Source organism: Procambarus clarkii, chromosome 19, assembly GCF_040958095.1.
Source record: "Procambarus clarkii isolate CNS0578487 chromosome 19, FALCON_Pclarkii_2.0, whole genome shotgun sequence".
In the NCBI taxonomy this organism is placed as follows: domain Eukaryota; kingdom Metazoa; phylum Arthropoda; class Malacostraca; order Decapoda; family Cambaridae; genus Procambarus; species Procambarus clarkii.
Genome location: NC_091168.1, coordinates 1,506,627 through 1,533,152, shown reverse-complemented (window position 1 = coordinate 1,533,152; position 26,526 = coordinate 1,506,627). Strand labels below are relative to the sequence as shown.

General features: G+C 41.1%; 1 protein-coding gene across 3 annotated transcripts in view; it reads left to right on the top strand.

The window, feature by feature from the left end:
* LOC123749972 (3-galactosyl-N-acetylglucosaminide 4-alpha-L-fucosyltransferase FUT3-like) overlaps nt 1-26,526 on the top strand; it is a 247,895-nt gene that overhangs the window by 28,241 nt on the left and 193,128 nt on the right. Inside the window, exon 1 of one of the 3 annotated variants that reach the window (XM_069326911.1) lies at nt 13,505-13,602. The exons of the other annotated variants lie outside the window; for them this stretch is intronic. The gene's annotated coding sequence lies outside the window, so the exon portion shown is untranslated. Of the gene's footprint in view, nt 1-13,504; nt 13,603-26,526 lie in introns of those variants that run through there. 3 annotated transcript variants of the gene reach the window in all.

The window sequence follows — 26,526 nt, the reverse complement described above, 5'->3', positions numbered from 1 at the left end:
TTCTAAACTAAATTACTCTTTTAAACATCTTTCCACATCAAAGGATACTCTGCAAGTCATCAATGATATTCTCCAAAACATCTCCAAGATATCTTTATACATCAAAATATACTCTCAGAGACATCAAGAATATTCCCCCAAGGTATCTTCTTGTAACAAAGGTTGCTCTCCTTATCCTCTTTATGCACGAAGAATTCTTTCAGAGACATCAAGGATACTCTCTGAGACATCTTTGTGTTTCATTTATATGCTCCGAGACATCTTCACACATTAAAAGACACTATCGGTGATGTATTTATGTAACATGGATACACTCAGTGACATGAAAAGTATTCTCTAAGACACCTTCATGCATCATAAGATGATCTCCAAAACATTTTTATATAACAAGGCTACTTTCCAGGAAATCTCAGTCATTAACACACCTTAATTAAGAATTGCACCTCCTTCATTAATCAAGGTTAACTTTTTCAAGTCATATGTAACATTTACTATTTACGTTCTAAATCAATTATTCTGTAACATATTTAATCGATCATATCTGTTAAACTTACTAAATGTCTTTATGAAGTCACAAACAACTTTAAGTATTATATCAAGTTAACTTGTGCAACCTTTCATAATATTTCGAACATTTATGTATTAATAAACATATGCTTCAATTAAAAATGAAATTAAATAACTAACTTTTATGTAGTAAGTTTCACTAAGACATTTACAGTCAAAACTTGTTAATAACATTTAATATCACACATTTGTGATATTGAATAGATGTGTGATTAACATTTCATCACATATCTCTATTATATCACTCACAAAATTACCTCATTTCTCTGTAACATATCAATCATTTCTTATCATGTAACTTCTATTAAGCAGTTTTTCTGTCATATATATATTGTTAAGACAAACTTTTTCCAAAGACATATCTTGTAATGTTGTACAATTTGTTTAAGGAATACTCTCTATCAACTTAATACAAAGGTATATGTAATTTTTCTTACCTACCTTACTTAACTTACCAAACTTTCATAACTTCCACTACCTGTCTTATCCTACCTAACCCATCTTACCTATCCTCACCTGCATGATGTAACATAACATAACTTCCTTAACCTAACTTACATAACTTACCTTCCAGATGGAACTAACATAACATCATTAATCTAATCTACCTGACATAACTTACCTATCCTCACCTTCCTGAAGTATCTTACAATAACTTCCATGACCTAACTTACATAACCTCACCTAACTAACCTCACCTACCTAACCAAACTTATCTAACATCACCTACTTAACCCAACTTACCTAATCTCACAATCCTAACCCATGTTACCTAACCTCACCTACCTTACTTTCATAACTTATCGCTGGACTTGTGATCCTGTGGTCCCGGGTTCGATCCCGGCGCCTGCAAGAAACAATGGGCAGAGTTTATTTTACCCTATGCACCTGTTACCTAGCAGTAAAATAGGTACCTAGGTGTTAGTCAGCTGTCACGGGCTGCTTCCTGGGGATGGAGGCCTGGTCGAGGACCGGGCCGCGGGGACACTAAAGCCCCGAAATCATCTCAAGATAACCCAACCTAACTTACTTAACCTCTCCAACCTGATGGACCTTAACATAACTTCCATAATCTATCCTACCTGACATAACTAACCTAACTTAACCTAACTTACATAACTTACCTAACGTAAAAGAACTTCCCCTACCTAACCTAACTTACATATCTTACCTAACATAACATAACTTTCCCGACCTAGCCTAACCTAACTTACATAACTTGAGCATAAACTTATATAATATAAACCAAACATAGACTTGCACATGTGCACATACTCTCAATTCATTTACCTACTCACTTTCTCAAACTTTCATAAGTTTTCCTGTATATACAAATTCTCTCAAAACTACACAAATTATATAAACTTAGTCAAACATGTAAATACTTACATATATTCATATACTAACACAGATCACATGCACTCATAGAGAAACTAGCACAACTCTCACAAACACTTAGCCACTTTAAGAAACTCTTACACAGATACTAATTTCAGAAAATTACAAAAATGCACAGTCAACTATTTTACTTATAGCGTCTTAAACTTTCCAATTCTTATTACCATTCCCCTCTGTTAGTTCTGCTTTCAATCTCTAATATTCTATATATAAGTGTTGCTTGAGCATGCTTCTCCCAACCATTTAGGCTGGACGGTAAAGCGCCGGTCTCGCTTCATGCAGGTCGGCGTTGAATCCCCGGCCCTGCCCCAAGTCGCTAGGCATCATTCCTCCCCCCCCCCTACCACCACTCCCACGCCGTCCCATCCTATATCCTTATCCTGACCCTTTCCAAGTGTTATATAGTCGTAATGGCTTGGCGCTTTCCCCTGATAGTTCCCTTCCTTTGAGCATGCTTCCCAGTACCTAACACAACCCAGACCTATCCCAACCAGCCCTAACCTATTTACAACATCTAATCTTTCCATACTTTCTTAATACATTTAATATGCTATTTCTTCTCATTCATCACTTTTATTTTTAAGTTCCAAACATAGAGCCCATTTATTCAATAACCTCTGTTAAGGTTTTATATTTCACCAATATATGCATTAGTTCAGTTGAATATATGTTTCCTGCAGGACATATGTTTGTCAATCCATGTTTCTTTTACATCTGTTACATTATCACGGGATATTTGTTAAAGATGGATGCTTAAACTTTTCAAAGATTTTGTTAAAATTGGGTTATTTTTACATTTCAAGTGATAATGGCAAAAGATGAGTGTTTATGCATTTTCAAGGGATATTGGTTAAAGATGGTGTATTAAGCATTTTCAGGTTATCACCGGAGGGGTGGACAGTAACCATAGGGAAGGTATCACGGGAGGGTGGACTTTAACCACAGGGAAGGTATCTCGGGAGGGTGGACAGTAACCACAGGGAAGGGGAAGGTGTCACGGGAGGGTGGACAGTAACCACAGGGAAGGGGAAGGTATTACGGGAGGGTGGACAGTAACCACAAGGAAGGTATCACAGGAGGGTGGACAGTAACCACTGAGAAGGGGAAGGTGTCATTGGAGGGTGGACAGTAACCACTGAGAAGGGGAAGGTGTCATTGGAGGGTGGACAGTAACCACAAGGAAGGTATCACGGGAGGGTGGACAGTAACCACAGGGAAGGTTGAGGTGTCACGGGAGGGTGGACAGTAACCACAGGGAGGGGGAAGGTATCCTGGAAGGGTGGACAGTAACCACAGGGAAGGGGAAGGTATCAAGGGAGGGTGGACATTAACCACAGGGAAGGTGAAGGTATTACGGGAGGGTGGACAGTAACCACAAGGAAGATATCACGGGTGGGTGGACAGTAACCACAGGGAAGGGGAAGGTATCACGGGAGGGGGTACAGTAACCACAGGGAAGGGGAAGGTATCACGGAAGGGGGGACAGTAACCACAGGGAAGGGGATGGTATCACGGGAGGGTGGACATTAACCACAGGGAAGTGGGAGGTATCAAGGGAGGGTGGACAGTAACCACAGGGAATAATTACGGGAGGGTGGACAGTAACCACAGGGAAGTAGGATCTATCACGGGAGGGTGGACAGTGTGACGGTGTTCCCCCCCCCCCCCTTATATTTCTCCCACGCCTGCAGTAAGAGTCATGTCCACTTTACCCGAGCGTTCTCTACGTCGCAGGCAGCAGTTTGGTATATGTGGGAGAAAGTAGTGTTCTCGAAGTGACGAGAAATTTATAAAAGAAGAGTATTTTGGGCTGTGGTTTAGGCCCTTTAGGAAGCCAATATGGCGCTGGCTCTTCTGTTTTGTCACCAAAACTGTGTGACGTCAGTGATACCAGATTGGTCACCGACAGCGACGTGGCACAGGGAGCCAATGAAAACCTCCCGTGGCGAATATGACGTCACAAAGGAAGGGGGGTCCGGTCATCGCGCCGCGCTGGCGCCATCAGTCTAAGACAGCACGTCAAGGAGGTCGGACGTGCGCTGGGGGTCCTGTCAGTTGGACAGTTTACCCCGACTCCGGAGGATTTACGCATCACCCGTGGTCTGCCATCACCTGTGGGGTCTTCCTTCGTTCATGTGTTGGACCAGAGAAGGGATTGACAGAATATTGAGCAACAAGTGCTCCAGGAACAGGTGTTGTGCAGGTGAAGACTAGGCAGCGACGTATGCGACGGCTGATAGCTTCACAGTGATGACGTAGTGGCTGGGCCAATTCTCCGGAGGGAATCAGTCTGACACGACACGTCAAGGTGGTTGGACGTGCGAAGATTGGTCCTGTCAGTTTGACAGTTGTTTCCCGCTCCCGTGGATTTTACGCGTCACCCGAAGTCTGCAAGTACTCTGTGAGGTCTTCCTTCGTTCATGTGTTGGACCAGAGAGGGAATCGACAGGATATTGAGCAACAAGTGCTCCAGGACAGGTACTGTGCAAGAAGAAGTGAAGTCTGTGCAGTGACGTATGCGACGTCTGAGGCAGTTCACCCGTTTGTGACGGCGTAGTGGCTGGACCGAGCCACCGGGAAGCAGTGGAAGAAGAAAACTATTCGGGAATCCGAACGACTGCCGCCGAGACGTAGGCAGGCAGCCGTAGCTGGGAGGAGAAGTTGACGGCCGGGAGACCGACTCCAACCCTACAAGAAGTCGAGGAGGAGCACGGACCTGCAGTGAAAAGGCACGGAGACGACGCGCTTATGGTGGGACGTTGATTGAGTTCCTGGGGGACACGACAGGGTGTGTGTGGGGGCGTTCCCTACAAAAGGCAGGAGCCAGGACCAGGAGCTACAACTCAACTCACACCGGAGGATAGGTGGAAGTAGGTGATTCTAGTTTCCCTCCCAATTCCCCTTTAGTCAGCTATATTATTTAGCCAGAGTATTTTGTATGTCGTGAGCAAGGCTCACCTATGTCACAGTAAGGCACCAGTGTGCAGAGTGGGACTACATAGAGTACCCACGATATTTATTACTATTATTGGTGTGTGCAGGCACCCAGAGTAATTGATGAATTTACTGTGTTGATAATGTCTTCCATGAGACTTTAATATGAACAGTTAGTGAGAGAGTATGTATATATAAATATGCCTGTATTTGGAGTTAGGCTATGTGCCCAGTAGCTATGTTATTACCATTATTGATGTCTATGATTCATCCATATATATATATATATATATATATATATATATATATATATATATATATATATATATATATATATATATATATATATATATATATATATAAATCTATGCTTGTGTATTGAATAATCATTCATGCGTGCAGTGATTAATTGTGTTATCGCCCACGAAAGGAATTACTGAGAACTCCAGTGCACACGTTACCATTAAATACTTGCCACGTTATCATTAAATGAAGGGCAGTGTGATATACCACGATAGTGAGTTATTGTGTCCATTTATATAGAAATGTTTGATTGAGCTCAAGATCAGTGCAGCGAAGTATTTACGTGCTATTGTCGCAAATATTGTGTGTTCGAACTTCTAGTGATCTTTGAGAACTTAAAGAAACTGGCGTGTCACGCCACAAGCAAACAGATAAAGTAACATTCGCGCGGTGGTAGTCGCCGAGCTGATTTTGACATTGACGTGAGGGGGAGCGTTGCCGGCTTGGCGAGTTCATGATTATATGTGGGAACGAGCGACTTCCGCCTGAAACAGCTGTTTGCTTATTCATATAATCTTGTGATGTCTTTGAATGATTTTTAAGTAAAATACAAAGTACATTGGTGTTTATATCATCCCCTCCATATTTCTTGTGGCTGTATAATACCTGAAAGCAGATAGTGATAGAAGTAAATACCTGCCTGATATCAGACTTATTGAGTGTGCTCTTGCCACTGTTACCACAATTCAACAAAACCACTGACGTTTTACTGGACACCGGAAACACCAGTTGGCGACCTTGTGGTTAGTAGTAGAGCCCTGTGCCAGGGCGGGCACACAAGCTGTAAAGAGTACAAGCTGTGTTCCCACTCATTCTCGATCAGAGGCCGGTTGGGATTGACTGGGATACTCTCCTGGCGTACAGTGGCGCTGCGAGGATTAGAGTGAAGACCCGCAGGGCTACGGTGAGTGACCTTAAGTATACTGTTACTCGCCCCTCTCTTAATGAGGTGAACCCCGACATTGGCAACCTCGCCAGGATTAAGTACTTATACTGTTGCTCACCGATAAACCCCGACAACAGTAACCACAGGGAAGGTATCCCGGGAGGGTGGACTGTAACCATAGGGAAGGGGAAGATATCACAGGACGGTGAACAGTACCCACAGGGAAGGGAAAGGTATTACGGACGGGTGGACAGTAACCACAGGGAAGTAGGATCTATCACAGGTACTGACATTCATCTCGTCAGTACATGTGTTCCATTCCACGTCCAGAACTTTTAATTGATTAGGCACCTGATAACCCGGAAATTCTTTCTCGATTATCTGGTTTAATGATTTATTGTTTGAGGCCCATGATTGTAGAAGCATATTGGCTCCAAATAACTCACGGTTAGCCTCATGGTAAATTTCTACCAATTTGGATTTGTCATTTGTAGTTCTCTGGAAATTATCGACATACAAGTTGTCACTGATCTCTGTTTTATAAGGGTTATTTTGACTTCCTCAAATGTGTATCTAATGTGGCTTGAAGTAGAAACGGGGAGGAAGTCGCTCCGAATAGCACAGAGGCAAACCGGTAGGTTATGACGTAACTGTCAGGATCCAGTGAGTCCTTAATCCAGAGAAATTTGGTGTAATTACGATTCTCTTCTTGCAAGCCTACTCTAAGGAAAGCTTTACTGATATCAGCAGTATAAGCAAAAATACCAGTGCGGAATCGTAATAGTACATCATGTAGCCTTTGTGTTAGGCTAGGTCCCGTTTGGAGACATTCATTCAAGGACACGCTGTTTGCCTTAACTTCGGCACTACCGTTGAAGAAAATACATATTGGCGTTGTCAATGAATCTTTCACTAAAGCGTGATGGGGTAAATAGTGACCTATTTTTCGGTCATCATTATCAACAACTTCGATAAATTTACTATTGAGTTTTTGTTGAATTAATTGACGATACATATTCAATTTGTCTGGCTGTTTCTTCAGTCGTATTAATTGAGACTGTAATTGAGAGGCTGCCATGAAATAATTAACTGGAAGTTGTGGATGATTTAACTTCCATGGCAGTCTCACCCAGTATTGTTTGTCCTTATAGACAACTGTGTCCAGATATTGCTGACAGTCTGACAGTCCACATATCATCAGGGCTTGGTTGTTCAGGGACAATACCAAAAGTGTCTAAATCCCACAAACAATGTACAGGTGGATCAGACTCATTATCTTCAGATATTTCTCTGAAATGTAGGGGTGACTGTTCCAAGCCTAGTCACGCCACTATTGTATTGTTAGATTGTTGGTTGGTTGACGCTGGGTTTTGTTGGAAGAGCACCGGTCCAGTAAGCAATTTGCCTCCAGCAGATGACAACAAATTCATTCCATGATGTCTGGTGCATCCCGTTATAAATTTATAATAATGGTCAGCGCCTATAAGTATACCAACATCAGTGAGGCAGTCAGAATTTATTTTGTAATCTGCTAACCTCATGTGGTTTCGTTTGAGATATCTCGCAGTGCGAGCTAGTCCTGTGACCTGCAGGTCTGAAGGAAGTTTATCTACTACTAATACTTGTATTGGACTAGTGGAAGATCCAAGTCTCACTAACACCTTGACTACTTGGTATTCACGAGGCCCACTATTAGTCAAGAACCCAGAAATATTCAGTCTCACACTTTTGACAGGTTTTAATTTTAACTGCTCGACTAATTGTTGTGTGATGAAGGTTTTCTGTGATCCTTGTGTAATTTCATTCAAGGTCAGAAAGGTTTTATTGTACATAGTACACAATTTATCTATAGTTTCTCTTGGTAATTTGCGCCTTACAACTAATTTTGTCATCCATTCAGCAGTCTGAATTTGGACTTTAAGGCTTAAGGCCTTGAGTAAAGATACTAACTCTAGTCTGAAAGTTTGGAGAGAATCTGTAGAATTATTAGCAGATGGTAAATCCAGCAATTTTTGAACTAAGATAGTAATAGTTCTTTCCTTGTTATCGTAGTTGTTCTTGAGCAATTGCACAGCTAGGTCGTAACCATCACTGGTTAGTGTTATGTTAGAGATTACCTTCAAGGCTTCATTTCGTAACAAGCCTTGTAAATTAGTGAACTTGGTTGTTTGAGGGATGTTAGTTTTAGAGTCTACTGCATCCACGAATTTACTCCAGAAATTATCCCAACTCTCATTCTCGTTACCAGAGAATGTGGGTATATTGATCTGAGGTAATTTGACATCAGGATCTGGATGTGCAGTAGAGGCTGTTGTTAATTTGTTTTTAGCAATTTGCCTTTTAAAGGGTTGAAGCTTAGCCCGTACACCATCTTCATACTGGGCTAAATCATTTACAATATCCTCAAGTTCAGTTTCACCTATTGAAGTTTTGTAAAGTTCTGTCAAATACAGATTCATATGTTGCTTAATATGCGCGAATTTGTCTGCAACAACTTGAAGTAAATCTTCTAATTCAAGGTAGTCAACAGGTGACTGTTGTGACAGATTTTGACACTTGGTAATCTGTCGGGTCAAATGACCTTTCAGACCGATAAGGGTCCTTTTCATTTTGTCAGCCGTTTCCATCTTGCTGGGTAAGGGCTGGTCTAACAGTAAATAGTTGTTACTGATGTAACTGGGACATTGACTCATTCAATGGAGTTCAATATCAATATAATAGCCTAATGTATTTGAATAGACTATACTACCTCGCTGAGAGGTTAATTTACCTACCTAACAATAAGTAGCTAAGGATTTTGAGCAGTGCTTGAACTTCACCATTAACTTTCTTCCGGCTAGCTCATCTTTATCACCATTAGATGTAATGGTGATCATTCAGCAGCACTCAAAATGCATACACACAAATAATGAGTACACATAATTAATATGGATATACTCCAATCAGAGTTACTATAAAGTTGAATCCCACCCTTGATAGGGTCAGCACAAGAATGAATAATGTATGCACTACATTATTCATTCTTGTGAATAATGTAGTCAATACATGACTAGTCCAAGACTAGTTGTAAGAATTTCTACCTAAGAAGCTACGAATTTATTTAGTCTGCATTTGTGCCAAATTCAGCACAATCACTGCCTAAATTCCTACCCAATAACGGTTGGCATAGATTAATTTGTGGTGCAATAATGTGAATATATAGTTGTGCTGTGTTTTTGGGTTTTTTAGATTTTATAGTTTATATAAAGGTGCACTTGCACACACAGGTGAAAATACAATTATGTACAATTAATTTGGCTTGGCAGCCACAGCCTTTTATGGTGCTTGATTGTGTTGATCAATTTGTCAACTACATGTGACCTAGATTCACCTGACAGGTGTACACCATCTTTTGCCAGGTTTTGCCTGTATGGTCTGGCTGTAAATTGAATGTAAGTGGCATCCAATCGTACTCTCTTCCTCAGCCTAAAGTTTATATATTTGGCAGCTCTTTGGTAATATTCTGGACTCACTCCCCAACGATTATTATTGCTCAGTTGGCGAGGCTCCACCAATGTGAACACTACTGAACTGCTAACAATTTTAAATGAGGAAATTATTGTTTTAAGGTGGTTAATTACCTCAGCTGGGTGTCGAGTAGGATGGATGTCATTACCACCTAAATAAATAATAATTAGATGGTGATGCCACTCTAACGCAGGTGTTAATGTGGAATTATTATAGAAGTTATGAGCTGTTGCTCCTGGTGACCTGAAGATTCTTACCTCAGTGTGAGGTATAGGTCTGAGTGTTGTGGGCAATTGACTGTGTCCCACGAGTGCTACTTTATACATGAGGTATAAGCAGCAAATAAATTGGTGCGAATTAGGCTAACCTATGTGGTACACTGCCGGTAGCCACAATCAATAAAATGTGGTTAGTCTAGACTACTTCACACGGTGATTAATTATGACTTAATTAGTAATGTTAATTGGTATGTATCCGGTTCGAAGGACCATAATGTAGGATATCTGGGGCTTGACTCATATAATCAATTAATTGATTATTGTATTTAAATAAATCGAAGGACTACCCACTTTTGAGAAAAGAGGGAAAACGAATAAAAGTGATCATTAGAATAACACTAGAGAACCTGTGTCTATAGATACTAATTAAATGAATAATCACTTGAAAATAATGAATAGACTGTATTAATAATTAATTAAAGTCAAAGCCTCTAATATCAACATTGGGGGGGGGGTTCTGGAAGTTCATATATATCTAGGAACCAGTGTGGTTTGTCACTAGTACATTGTTGCGTTAGTAACATATTAAATCTAAACTACAATAGATTCAAAGATATGATAACTCAAATTATGAATATTAAATATTATGAATTACTGAGCAACAGTCAAAGCAAACACATTGATTACCAAATCATCATTTCTGGCAATAATTTATTCAATGTAAAGATCCTATATGAATTATATGGAAATAAGTAATAATATTAGATAAATTTGTACGAAATAAATGTCTTATCTGTAAGACGATTTCTGTAATGCCATTTCGTCATTCGTCCTCGTGGCCACAGGACCTCAATAAAGAAAGAACCCGAGGTGAATATCACGAATGATGAGAAACAACTTGTCGACTCCTCGTATACACACTGAAATCAGAGAAATTTAAGTAGTATTTGATTAGGCTACGATTTATTTCAAATATTCATGAAAACGGAGAAATTGTTGAAATTTAACTAACGTTGTGTATTAGGTATCCATGCTGTATAACGACAGACTACCCACATATATACAATCTAGGATGATGCATCAAACGAGAATGGTATACTTAACATGAGCGTATCAAATACTAAGGTCTGCCGAATCCGCGTCAGCCAGTCCCAGACGTCCACTGCTGTGTATGCGTAATTACGGGTCGTGGCTTCAATTGTTGACGCGTTATTAACTGGCTGGGCACTATAGAACACGTGAATAGGTAATTGTTGACTATTAAACGGGTATCAACGTAATTCTTGTCGACAAAAACTCCCCAGTCACTAGTACGTGTCTCGCCACTCTTCACACCAGGGATGCCTCGTGTACAATGGCGTCTCCGCCTTCCCTCAACCCATCTCTCGCATTCACCACAGAAATTATTAATCACGGATAATTCTTTTCCGCGTAAATATGGATGTAATACATTAATGAGAACTGGCCTGCAATAATAGGGACTTAAATATTATCATATTCTCGTTTTAATGGTGTTAAACAAGAAAATGGAGAAGATGTTTACTCTTCATAGCATTCGTAAGTAACAGATAAAACTGCTACTTGATAACAATTTCAGTTAATAACTCTCGGTTTTAGATTATCGGGAGTCATATTATCCATAGGTAATTATTACACAGAATACTGATAATTTTAGACAACCACATTCAATTATCTAACACATTGGTAATAAACGTGTCTATCTAGACATTATCTGCGCAATTTTGCTACTCGATTTTATAAGAATTCTAGCACTAATACGCAGATGAAATGGTTTAATTTATGTTTACACTACCGTTAGTGAAATTAATAACTACTGTAATTAGTATATAATGATGATGATGTATTATAATACAATAGTAGTTTATTAGTGTTGGAAATTTCCAACAACAGGGAAGGAGGAGGTACCACGGGAGGGTGGACAGTAAGCACAGGGAAGGTATCATGGGAAGGTGGACAGTAACCACAGGGAAGGTAACATGGGAGGGTGGACAGTAACCACAGGGAGGGGATAGGTATCACGGGAGGGTGGACAATAACAACAGGGAAGGGGAAGGTATCACGGGAGAATGGACAGTAACCACAGGGAAGGTATCACGGGAGGGTGGACAGTAACCACAGGGAAGGTATCACAGGAGGGTGGACAGTAAACACAGGGACGGTATCACTGGAGGGTGGACAGTAACCACAGGGGAGGGGGACATATCATGACACGGTTGACAGTAACCACAGTGAAGTGGAAGGTATCTCGGGAGGGTGGACAGCTACCACAGAGATGGGGAAGTATCATGGGAGGGTGGACAGTAACCACAGGAAAGGAATCACGGGAGGGTGGACAGTAACCACAGGGAAGGTGGAGGTATCATGGGAGGGTGGACAGTAACCACAGGGAGGGAGAAGGTATCACGGGAGGGTGGACAGTAACCACATGGAAGGGGAAGGAATCACGGGAGCGTGGACAGTAACCACAGGGAAATAGAAGGTATCACGGGAGGGTGGACAGTAATCACAGGGAAGGTATCACGGGAGTCCAGAGATCCCATTAAAAAAGGTTGTACTCTTCAAATCTCTTGTGTTGTCCCGACTTGAGTACTGCTCAGTACTTACTTCCCCCATCAGAGCAGGAGAGATTGCTGAAATTGAGGGAATACAGAGAACATATACGGCACGCATAGACGAGATAAAGCACCTAAATTATTGGGTTCGTCTCAAAGCTCTCCAAATGTACTCACTAGAAAGGAAACGAGAGAGATACCAAATAATATACACATGGAAAATACTGGAGGGACAAGTCCCAAATCTCCACAGAAAAATAACAACGTACTGGAGTGAACGACATGGAAGAAATTGCAGAATAGAACCAGTGAAGAGCAGAGGTGCCATGGGCACAATCAGAGAACACTGTATGAACATCAGAGGTCCACGGTTGTTCAACGTCCTACCAGCGAGCATCAGAAATATTACAGGAACAACCGTGGACATTTTAAAGAGGAAACTAGATTGTTTCCTTCAAAGAGTGCCGGACTAACCGGGCTGTGTTGGGTATTAAAGGTTCCACGGGAGGGTGGACAGTAACCACAGGGAAGGTTCCACGGGAGGGTGGACAGTAACCACAGGGAAGGTTCCACGGGAGGGTGGACAGTAACCACAGGGATGGGGGAGGTATCACGGGAGGGTGGACAGTAACCACAGGGAAGGGGAAGGTATCACGGAAGGGTGGACAGTATCCACAGGGAAGGGGAAGGTTTCATGGGAGGGCGGACTGTAACCATAGGGAAGGGATAGGTTTCATGGGAGGGTGGACAGTAACCACAGGGAAGGTATCACGGGAAGGTGGACAGTAACCACACGAAAGGGGAAAGTATCACGGGAGGGTGGACAGTAACCACAGAGGAAGGTATGACGAAAGGGCTGTTACCCTTGGAGCGGCCTGCGGGCCGCTCCAAGCAACAGCCTGGTTGACCAAACTCTCACAAGTCAAGTCTGGCCCCAGGCTGGGCTTGGGGAGTAGAACAACTCCCAGAACCCCATCAACCAGGTATCAACCAGGTATCAACCAGGGAGGGTGGACAGTAACCAGAGGGAAGGGGGAGGTATCACGGGAGGGTGGACAGTAACCACGGGGAAGGGGGAGGTATCACGGGAGTGTGGGCAGGAAACAGGTGTCAGTCGAGATCTTCCCTTAGTGAGCGGTGGATGGTGCGGGCGAGGCCGGCCACGCTTGAAGTGTTCACTCACACTTACCGGGTGTGCTTCTCTCTCCTGCTTCTGGTAAGCTTCTGTGGAAAGTCTAGAAGGACTACTGCTTCTCTTTATTTATATTATATTTCCTACTAACCTAAAGGTAATTAGGAAAGAAAAGAAATTTCAAGAGATGTTTAAGGTTTAATATTTACAGTGTAATTAAGCACTTTGTATATATTACTGTGTAGTTATTAGATAACGTGCTTTTTGTTTGTTTATGAATATAATTGTAGAGGAGGGCATTTATGGCTTCTGTTGGTTGTGATGGAGGAGTGCTATTATAATTATTGTTCTGGTAGAGGGTGGTGCTATTATGGTGACTGGTAGTTGTGATGGGGGGGTACTCCTATTGCTACTGGTAGTTGTGATGAGGGTGTGCTGCTTTTACTACTGGTAGTTGTGGTAGGGGGTGCAACTATTGTTTCTGGTAATTATGAAGGGGGGTGCTACTGGTAGTTGTGATGAGGGAGTGCTGCTATTGCTACTAGTAGTTATGGTTCTACAAGTAATACTTGTGGGTCTGTGATACTGTTGCTGCTGGTTGTTGTGATTGTGGGTGGTACTATTCCTACTAGTAGTTGTGATATGGGAGTGCCACTATTGCTATTAGTATTATGATTGCGAAATGCTATTGTTGCTACTGGTAGTTGTGTAGAGGGTGTGCTACTGGTAGTTGTGATGTGGGTGTGCTACTGGTAGTTGTGATGTGGGTGTGCTACTGGTAGTTGTGATGTGGGAGTGCTACTGGTAGTTGTGATGTGGGAGTGCTACTGGTAGTTGTGATGTGGGAGTGCTACTGGTAGTTGTGATAGGAGTGTGCTACTGGTAGTTGTGATGTGGGTGTGCTACTGGTAGTTGTGTAGAGGGTGTGCTACTGGTAGTTGTGTAGAGGGTGTGCTACTGGTAGTTGTGTAGAGGGTGTGCTACTGGTAGTTGTGTAGAGGGTGTGCTACTGGTAGTTGTGATGTGGGAGTGCTACTGGTAATTGTGATGTGGGTGTGTGTTACGGCCCTCTCGGGACGCAACGGGGTTCTTACTCTGATGTAGTTAGAGGAAGATATATATCCGGCCCCAAGCCAGTAGAGGCTATCAAGGGATGCGATCCGTGACGCAAGTAACTTAAAAAGGGAGTAGGGAAAGAAAGTTAAGAACTTAATATTATAATGTTCACCATCACCATTTAAATATATAGAATAAAAGAGTACACAAGGGGGAGGGGTATTAACACTTTACAAGGGGATCGTGCACAATCTAGTCTTCTGCTGAAGACTCTTGATCAATGGCTAGGTGCCGAGTCCGCGGTGCTTTCTTCGTGGCCTCAAGACGTGTCCTCTGAGAACGCCGAGCCTACCCTGGCCACAGGTCAGCCACAACACAGGTCCACTGGGGGCACCGTCGTGGAGGCCGTCAACCACACGTCCAGCAGGTCTGCTGGCAGGTACTGAGCCACCAAGGCTGGTACGGCCACTCCACGAACGATAAAAGGGGTACGCCCTAGACAGGAGTCTCGTGTGATATCACAAATCACCCTCCTGTCCTCAATACCCCAGTGGATTATCGTCTCCAACAGTCGGTCCCGGGTAAATCCTTTCACTGCCACTCCACTGGCAGGCTAACACACCACAGTGTTCTTCCGGGGGGACGACGTCACAACAGCTGCAGCAAACTTCACAGTATGGAGACTGGCTGCCTCGGGTAGACTGACTCAATCGTCAACACAGTGGTCCCAGGTCGACTCTGTAAGCAGACACGTCATCAATAACTGGGACACTAATACACCACACTCACAGGCTCAGATACTAACACCTGACGTATCCAGTCCATAGATGGCGCTGTCGTCGGAGCACCACCTCACCAGAGGTCAGGAGCGGCGGTGTTGAGCGCTGAACCAGACTGGAAACTGGTCCTCGAGGCCAGTACACGCTGTCCTCACTAGGTGTCGTCGTTCGTTTGGCGGGGGTTTCGGGAGCTGACCCACAGATGGCGTGTTTGTCACTGCTCCAGGCTCGGACGCTGGATCCGGGTTCGTAACAGTGTGCTACTGGTAGTTGTATAGTGGATGTGCTACTGGTATTTGTGATGGGGGTGTTACTGGTAGAGTTTGATGGGGGATGGCAATTATTGCTACTTGTAGTTGTGGTTCCACAAGTAATAGTTGTGGTTCTTCTCCGGTCCCGACCACAGCGGTCTCCGGGTTTGGAGTCCCTGTGCCTTCTTTCACCAACCTCGAGGTCAACTCAGGAGCTCACAGTTCCCGCGACGGCGCTGGAACCAATCGTATTGACTTTTGCCTTTCCATTGGAGACTTTCGGCGCCGTGGAGACTTGCTGCTTGGTTGACAGCTTCTCCTCCATATCAACCTATCCTGGCTTTGCGACCTGGAGAGGCCACTCCAGACCGACAATCAGAGCACAACTCCATATTCTCCTGAGACTGATGGATGCCTCCTAGTTTTGATGGAGAGCGCTATTCTTTCTTCTGGTAGTTGAGATAGGGGGAGTGCTACCATTAGTTTTGATATGGGTTTTGTTACTATTATTACTGTTAGTTGTGATGAGGGCGTGCTACTGTTGCTAATGGTAGGTATGACTCTACATGAGCCATTACCTCTTCTTCAATAGCATTCCCTCTCACACATATGCATGCATATGTGTGTGTAGGTAAATAAACACTCAGGAAGGGTTAATCAGTGATAGCATATTATTGTGGTATGTGACGTGAGGCAACAAATGTCATTATCTCTTTCCTACCACCCCCCCCCCCCCCGCTCTCACTGCCGCCCTCATCCCCTCCCCCCAGCTCCCCCTTGTCCATATCTTCCCTTACATGCTCTCTGCTCCCCCACATCTCTTACCCTCATTTTCTCCTTTTTTCACTTAATTTCAGAGAAATTTACCACAAATAATAATAATACTTAATGATTTAATAAGCCTTCTTTACATTCATACTCAGAGGCCTCGGGGGTAGAAATATTGTAAGCATATTCTTACATGTTCTCCGTACATCTCGTTATGCGTTCTTACTTGTTTCTTCCGCATTTTGCATATTCTTATACGTTCTCTTCACTTCTTGTTACGCATTCTCCATGTTCTTAAATGCTCTCTAAATGTTCTTTCCACATTTGTATGTTCTCGCCATGTTCTTCTAATTTTCACAGCATGTTCTTTGCACACTTCATATGTTCTCTCCATATTCTCAAAGTGTTCTTATATGGTCTCTGCACAACTTTGTACACGTTATTTATGTTCTCTTTACGTTATTCACGTCTTTGCATGTTCTCTGTTTTCATTTCATATTCTAACATGTTCTCTGTTTGTTTCTTTAAACCAGATGTACTATTACATCTTTGGACAATAACTAGTTCTTTGATACATACTATCAACCACATTACTATTTCTCAACAAATTATTTATTTACCAATTTACTTAATTACAAATTGTTTAGTCATTTACTAATTATTTTATTTAGTTACAGATTTTATCGGCAAAACTTTTGCTCATTTATATAAATATTTGTAAAATTCTCACTGCATTTCTCTTTATCAACTTAATATCTCTTACTAATACTGTTCTTAAACAAAACTACGTTTCATGCAGTAATAAATTTAGTGTGACGCACTTTTCATGTCTCATCTTAAATAAGGATTCACTGCACTAACAAAATTGTCAAGTATAACTTTCTTCATAATATTTCTAAACTAAATTACTCTTTTAGACATCTTTCCACATCAAAGGATACTCTGCAAGTCATCAATGATATTCTCCAAAACATCTCCAAGATACCTTTATGCATCAAAATATACTCTCAGAGACATCAAGCATATTCCCAAAGGTATCTTCTTGTAACAAAGGTTACTCTCCTTATCCTCTATATGCACGAAGAATTCTTTCAGAGACATCAAGGATACTCTCTGAGACATCTTTGTGTTTCATTTATATGCTCCGAGACATCTTCACACATTAAAAGACGCTATCGGTGATGTATTTATGTAACATGGATAAACTCAGTGACATCAAAAGTATTCTCTAAGACACCTTCATGCATCATAAGATGATCTACAAAACATTTTTATATAACAAGGCATCTATCCAGGAAATCTTAGTCATTAACACACCTTAATTAAGAATTGCACCTCCTTCATTAACCAAGGGTAACTTTATCAAGTCATATGTAACATTTACTATTTACGTTCTAAATCAATTATTCTGTAACATATTTAATCGATCATTTCGGTTAAACTTACTAAATGTCTTCATGAAGTCACAAACAACTTTAAGTATTATATCAAGTTAACTTGTGCAACCTTTCATAATATTTCGTACATTTATGTATTAATAAACATATGCTTCAATTAAAAATGAGTTTAAATAACTAACTTTTATGTAGTAAGTTTCACTAAGACATTTACAGTCAAAACTTGTTAATAACATTTAATATCACACATTTGTGATATTGAATAGGAATGTGATTAACATTTCATCACATATCTCTATTATATCACTCACAAAATTACCTCATTTCTCTGTAACATATCAATCATTTCTTATCATGTAACTTCTATTAAGCAGTTTTTCTGTCATATATATATTGTTAAGACAAACTTTTTCCAAAGACATATCTTGTAATGTTGTACAATTTGTTTAAGGAAAACTCTCTATCAACTTAATACAAAGGTATATGTAACTTTTCTTACCTACCTGACTTAACTTGCCTAACTTTCATAACTTCCACTACCTGTCTTATCCTACCTAACCCATCTTACCTATCCTCACCTGCATGATGTAACTTAACATAACTTCCTTAACCTAACTTACATAACTTACCTTCCAGATGTAACTAACATAACATCATTAATCTAATCTACCTGACAACTTACCTATCCTCACCTTCCTGATGTATCTTATAATAACTTCCATGACCTAACTTACATAACCTCACCTACTTAACCTCACCTACCTAACCCAACTTACCTAACCTCACCTACCTAACCAAACTTATCTAACATCACCTACTTAACCCAACTTACCTAATCTCACAATCCTAACCCATGTTACCTAACCTCACCTACCTTACTTTCATAACTTATCGCTGGACTTGTGATCCTGTGGTCCCGGGTTCGATCCCGGGCTCCTGCAAGAAACAATGGGCAGAGTTTATTTTACCCTATGCACCTGCTACCTAGCAGTAAAATAGGTACCTAGGTGTTAGTCAGCTGTCACGGGCTGCTTCCTGGGGATGGAGGCCTGGTCGAGGACTGGGCCGCGGGGACACTAAAGCCCCGAAATCATCTCAAGATAACCCAACCTAACTTACTTTTCCTCTCCAACCTGATGGACCCCAACATAACTTCCATAATCTATCCTACCTGACATAACTTACCTAACTTAACCTAACTTACATAACTTACCTAACGTAAAAGAACCTCCCCTACCTAACCTAACTTACATATCTTACCTAACATAACGTAACTTTCCCGACCTAATCTAACTTACATTACTTGAGCATAAACTTATATAAATACAAAACCAAACATAGACTTGCACATGTGCACATACTCTCAATTCATTTACTTACTCATTTTCTCAAACTTTCATAAGTTTTCCTGTTTATACAAATTCTTTCAAAACTACACAAATTATATAAACTTAGTCAAACATGTAAATACTTACATATATTCATATACTAACACAGATCACATGCACTCATAGAGAAACTAGCACAACTCTCACAAACACTTAGCCACTTTAAGAAACTCTTACACAGATGCTAATTTCAGAACATTACAAAAATGCACAGTCAACTATTTTACTTATAGCGTCTTAACCTATCCAATTCTCATTACCATTCCCCTCTGTTAGTTCTGCTTTCAATCTCTAATATTCTATATAAAGTGTTGCTTGAGCATGCTTCTCCCAACCATTTAGGCTGGACGGTAGAGCGCCGGTCTCGCTTCATGCAGGTCGGCGTTCAATCCCCGGCCCTGCCCCAAGTCGCTGGGCATCATTCCTCTCCTTCCCCCGCACCCCCACCCCCACGCCGTCCTATCCTATATCCTTATCCTGACCCCCTTCCAAGTGCTATATAGTCGTAATGGCTTGGCGCTTTCCCCTGATAGTTCCCTTCCTTTGAGCATGCTTCCCAGTACCTAACGCAACCCAGACCTATCCCAACCAGCCCTAACCTATTTACAACATCTAATCTTTCCATACTTTCTTAATACATTTAATATACTATTTCTTCTCATTCATCACTTTTATTTTTCAGTTCCAAACATAGAGCCCATTTATTCAATAACCTCTGTTAAGGTTTTAATTTTCACCATTATATGCATTAGATCAGTTGAATATATGTTTCCTGCAGGACATATGTTTGTCAATCCAGGTTTCTTTTACATTTGTTACATTATCAGGGGATATTGGTTAAAGATGGATGCTTAAACTTTTCCAAGATTTTGTTAAAATTGGGTAATTTTTACATTTCAAGTGATAATGGCTAAAGATGAGTGTTCATACATTTTCAAGGGATATTGGTTAAAGATGGTGTATTTAAGCATTTTCAGGTTATATTTGCTAAAAGTAGTGTTTTAAGCCCTTTACTAATTTTTACATAAAGCTCATCAAGTATCTCTTAGGTTGTATATATTATGTTGGATATTATTTGTTCTTATTCTTTGTTCTTTAACTAACCTCTTTCAGATCTACGTGTATTTATTGTGTTTAATATAATATGCTCTTATTCTTTGTCCTTAACCTAACCTTTCCGACGTAGTTTATTTGTTTTGTTAATTGTGTTGGACATATTTTGTAAAATATATTATCCTTAACCCAATCTTACAGATATAGCTTTTGTTTTTGTTTAAGTGAATTCAAACATTTTATCCCCTTTATATGTTGTGTTTAAATATTTTATTCAAATCCACCTTCTCTTCTAACCTCCCTTTCCTCTCTTAATCTAATATTCCCTTGTATTTAACCTTTCCTTCCTCTTTTACTTTTTTCTCATATAAATTCATTCTTCATCTTAGTAATAATGAAAGTAAAAATGTAATAAAAGAGGCAGAGTCGCTAAGACTTGAGATTGAGAAAAAGAAATGCACAGAGAAAAGTAGAAGAGAGACAGAGACTGAAAGAAACTTGAAATATAGAGAAAGAAAGAAAACTAGAAAAGAGACTGACTCAGACAGAGAAAGGTAAAACAATGATAAGAGATGAGATAGAGAGAAAGAAAGCAAGAGAAAGAGCAAGTCTGAGCCTGAGAGGGGTCCATAGAATTACCCAAATCGACCCAAATCGGCCCAAAAGACCCCAAATCCTCCTAGCATTACGTAAGTAATAAAGAAATATGGTATATTTACTTACTATAATGGTGGTGCTACACGTAGAACATGATCAAACCTATTTTTACTCTGAAATAATCTAATTTCATAACGAAATGAGACGTAAATATGTGAGAGGTGACGCCATAGGAAGTCGACGGTCCAAGCGACAATTTTGTGGAGCGACTTATCCAAGATATATGGTCGCCTGGAGAGTGTTTGCTGCCATAGCAGCCTCCTGTACACAGTGATCCAGTCGTCGCATTTCATGGCTCAAATTGTCCCAAATTTAATTGGTGATATTAACAAGTAGAATGTGTATTTATAATAATATCTTTCATAAACAGCCACTAAATCTTTAATATTTATTAAACAAAACGTGTCTGGAAGTTAAATCAACTCCACAGGACAATAAATTTGTTAGATAGATAATAGCGTTATTCGTTGGTATGCGTTCGCTATTTAAACTGCTCATGTCCTTTTCGTTTATAGAACACCGAACCCTACACGCTCTCTGATATATTGCATAATTAACAAATATTCACAAATAAAGATTATATTTGTATATGTTATCAGAAAGGCAGATATAAAATATATTTTAATATATATTAAATATATATTTTTGTTAATGCATCACAGAGATTATACCTTATTAGAGAGGAAAAATATTCATACTTTAAACAAGGCTTCTTGGCCGACGCTCTCCCTTTCGATGGGAACTACGACCTTTTGAAGATCAATGTTAATTGAATCTAGATATTGTAAAAAACGAAGTTTTTTATGTCATCAGAAAGACATATAAGCTGCATGTTAATACTTTGGTATAAATATAACTGAAGTGAAAGTGAAGATATATGCCTTTTTATAGTTACTTGATGGCTCGCTCAGGGAGTGTGAAGGCCTCCACACAAGCCAATCAATTTTATAATTAATTTGCATATATGCAAAGTAACGTCAAAGGTCTTTATGTCAGAATAAAGACAGATGTAGACGATAATGTAACTACATTTCAAGGAAAACATATCTTAATATAATTATTAAATGAAAGCAAAGTTATGGTTAAATAAATAGCCAATACCACACCATCGCCGGTGTCCGGACACATGAATAGTCGCATTAGGTGAAAGGATATGTACCCAACCAGTAGACCCTATACTCATCCTCTGTGCGGTAATTTATTGTGCACCCCATACTCATCCTGTTACCGGTAGTTTGTGCAGCCCATACCCATCCTGTGACCTGTAATTTATTATGCAACCCATACTTATCCTGTGACCTGTAGTTTATTGTGTCATAGTCATAGGACCTTGAGCAACCCTTTCTCATCGTGTGAATCTTTGTTTACTTTGCTCTCCATATTCATCCTCTGCGCGATAGTTTCTTGTGCAACCCATACCCATGATGTGAGTGGTAGTTTATTGTGTACCCTATACTCATCCTGTGAGTATAGGATACACAATTCTTGTTTGGATTCTTGTAATGTTATTTGTCTATTTGTACTCACAGCATTTGTGCGCCCCTTGAGGGACTTGAATTAGAGGGGGGTAGAAATAGCCTAAGCTACTCTATCCCTTTGAGATGTATTTATTGCTTATCTCAATAAACATACTTGAACTTGAACTTGGGTACACAATGAGTTCATTTGTACTCCATACTCATCATCAAGAAGTGTATTTTACCAGCATTGTAATATAAATTAAGAATAAAAACTTAACTGGATTACGGACCCATAATCAAAATAAGAGCCATCACTAATTATCATGACAAACTGTCTAGGCTCCACTCCCGCCTTCGACAAGCTGCTGCCGGAGGTGGGTATAGTTTATTGTACACCCCCGCACCCCCAGTCCTGGAAGGGGGGGCATTGGGATGTGGACATGTGGACCATTACTCCCCCCCCCCCCACACACACACACTCCTCTCCTGTTAATAATAATACTAATAATAATAAAAATTAAAAATAATAACGTTAATAAATATTATATTTAAAACACTTACTGTAATACCCTAGTGCTTGAATGAAGGTGAAGGAAAGACCCAATAAATGTGTAAGTGTATTAAAAACCAAATTTTCGTTGGGTGAGCTGGCAGGTGAGCACCACCTGCCAGCTCACCCAGTAATGAACATCACCTGCACATCACACCACACCACTTGCCAGCAGGTGCAGAAGTACGATGGAGAGAGCAAAGTATACAATATTTCAAGTATAATATTAAAGATATATTTAGGATTTAATGTTTTCCTATAAAGCTTCAATAATACCTTTATTTGATTTTTTGTATTATTTTCTACCACAGACGTGGCCACACATTAACAATGCTAACCACCATATATACATTTTCTTCTGTCCGCCATGGACTCTGTAACCCTTTTCACTACCGCCCACAAGATGAGTATATGAGGTGCATAATATATGAACTAAACTAACTCCATGGATAGGGTTAGATATTTGTTAAACATATAGTTCAGGGATTTATTGAACAATCAACCACAGAAGATGATTGTAATGCTAGGCTAAGCTACATACGTAAATACATAAATACACAGATTTATGTATGCCCTACATAAAGTGTTCGATGTGTCTTTTACATAGTGTCATTAACGTGCATTTACAAAGGTGAAATGTAATTCTGATCAGCTTCCACATATACTTTATACACATACATATACACACACAGACATATGCGTACATATACATATATACACATATATTTGTCTCTTTTACTCTGACAAGGTGAGATAACTGATAGAGAAACTAGTGTGCAATTAAGCACTTAATCACTGAAGGTGATTAAGGTGCTTTCACAACCTCAGGTTATAGAGTTACATCACATACATTCATTGTATAATTGATACGTTACATGGTCAATCTAGGGTACACTTCCAATATATCATCAAGTGTTCCAGTACTCAAATAGTAATTACACAGTTAAGCATACCTTAGCCCAGGAGGGCGAAAGTCAGTCAGTATGGGACATTCTACAATATAATGTTCAAGGGAGTGCATATTTTCTCTGTCACAAAGTTGACACATTGTGTACTCGACATTTGGGTTTTGAGAAAGCTACCAGATACGTCTATATCTCAAGCGTATTCTGGCCACTATAACATCACATTGCCGGGTTCTTGTTCCATTAATCCTGTATGTGAATGTCTCCTCACGATATCTATCATAATATTTAATGCTACAACTTTCAGGTCTTTGTGAATTTGTTAGGTCGGTGAGATTTTTATTAGATGTTTAAGTATTCTCTTTGTCACTGCTAATGAAACACCCATATCAATTTCTACCACTGGTTTTCTACAGGCTGTCTTTGCAAGCATATCAACAGTGTCATGCCTTGAGATGCCAACATGTGATGGTATCCATAGGAATTTAATTTCAAATCTCTTTTATTTGGCAGCTAAAATATTCATTCGAATATCACTGACTATTTTCTGGGTGTCACTACTATGTGCGTTCAATACCAGGAGTGCATTCTGCGAATCACAGTATATAAGTCCTCTGCCTTTGTCTTTTAAAAATTCAGTGGCAAGGTATATGCCTGCAAGTTCGGTTTGAGTTGTACTTGCTAAATCATTGACGCGCTCCATTGCTGTATGTACGAGAGAAGATTGTTCAAATATATTACATGCGCATCCGGTACATCGTCCACCTTCTTCTACAGAACCGTCGGTATAGCACTGTGTTACGGCCCTCTCGGGTCGCAACCGGGTTCGTTCTCTGATATTGTTAGAGGTAGGGTATCCGGCCCCAAACTAGTAGTGGCTTTCAAGGGATGTGATCCGTAACGCAAGAAAAATAAAAGGGGAAGGGAAATAAAGTCAAAAACTTAATAATATAATTAACACCGTCACCATAAATAATATAAAGATTATCACAAGGGGGAGGAATAAACACTATAATGTACAACGTTGTCTTCTTCGGAAGACTCTGGATGTTCACGGTGCTCACGATGCTAAGCTCTTGGTGCTCTTGTGGCCTCACTATGAATCCTTCGATCCTCTTGAGTCTACCCTGGCCACAGGCCAGCCAAATCACAGTTCCACTGGGGGCACCGTTGTGGAGGCCATCAACCACAAGTCCAGCCGGTAGCTGGCAGGTTCCAATCAGCGACGCTGGTTAGGCCACTCCACGATCGATACTAAGGTCGCGAACCCTAGTCAGGAGCCTTGTGTGATCCCACAGACCACTCTCCTTGCCACAACACCCCAGTGGTTAAGTGTCTCCACCAGTCAGTCCCGGGTATGACAATCCCTCAACTGCCACTTCACAGGCAGACTAACACCACAGTGTTCATCCGGGGGGGGGGGGGGCGACTCACAGCTGCTGCAGCAAACACTTGGAGACAAGACGACTGCCTTGGGTAGACTGATCCAACGTTCATTACAGCAGTCCCAGGTCGACTCTGTAATCAGACACGTCATCAGTAACAGGGACACACTAGGACACCTTACTTACCGGCTTAGACACAAACGCCCAGCTATCCACTCCATAGATGACGTTGCTGTCCAATCGCCACCTCACCAGAGGTCAGCAGCGGCTGTGTTATGAGCTGATCAGGACGGGAAACTAGCCCTTGTGGCTGGTATTTCCTGTCCTCACTCGATGGCGCCGTCCATTTGGAGGGGGTTTCGGGAGCTGACCCACAGATGGTGTGGTTGACACTGCTCCATGCTCAGACGTTGGGCTCGGGTCCGTAACACCTCCCCACCAAAAGGAATTTGGTTTGGGGTTCTATAAAGAGAAACACAAACCAAATTAGTACGGGGACACAACTCCAAATGGACTCACGTACACTATAAACGGGAGTGATGAGGCTGTCTTGTCCACAGAACTGTCCGAACGGGAAACTCTGGCACAGATGAAACTTGCAGATGGAAGGCAATGACCTGCCTGTTGCAACTTCCCACACCTCCACCGAGATGTTAATCCGGAGCATAATCTCACGTGTCTCGAGTAAGGATCGACATCGACGCGATTTGGGGTGAATCGACACTTCCCTGTGTCGTGGCACCGATGATGGCTGGTCACAGACGGCATTTCTGGTACCGGTCCGGCGGTCCTTCAGGGAGACGGGAACCTGGAATACAGGGGTTGGATTATTTAGAGTGACAGCGACAGTCAAATCAGTACTCACAGCATACTCCTCTACTAGGCCCACACCTAGTCCCAACAGAGCTGCTTGTACTCCGAAGATGGCATTCGCTCTGCCACCGTCAGGTCGACCAACGTTCCGTATAACGCTGCATCTAGGCTCAGCAATCACGCGGGGGGTGTCAACCTGTCGGAAACAGTCACTCATATTATCATCTCTCGTACCTCCTGTATCTACCATCACCTTCCAGGTCCCTTCTTCAACTGCAACACTCACTGTGCACGTCTCCAATCCCTGGGACCTCCTCGCGATGTTCGTGGGAGCCATCATCTGTCGGGTCGTCCACTGGTCCTTACCAAGAACACACATAAGAACAAAAAATACCGCTAGGAAACATTTAGTTAACTTAGGGATAAGTTTCCTGAGCTTGAAACGTCCATAGCCGGCTATAACCATTATCCTGGTTTGGACCGAAGAGGGCACTAGACCTTTCGAACATACCTCACATACCTCTGACGTCTGGGGAATCTCTGGCC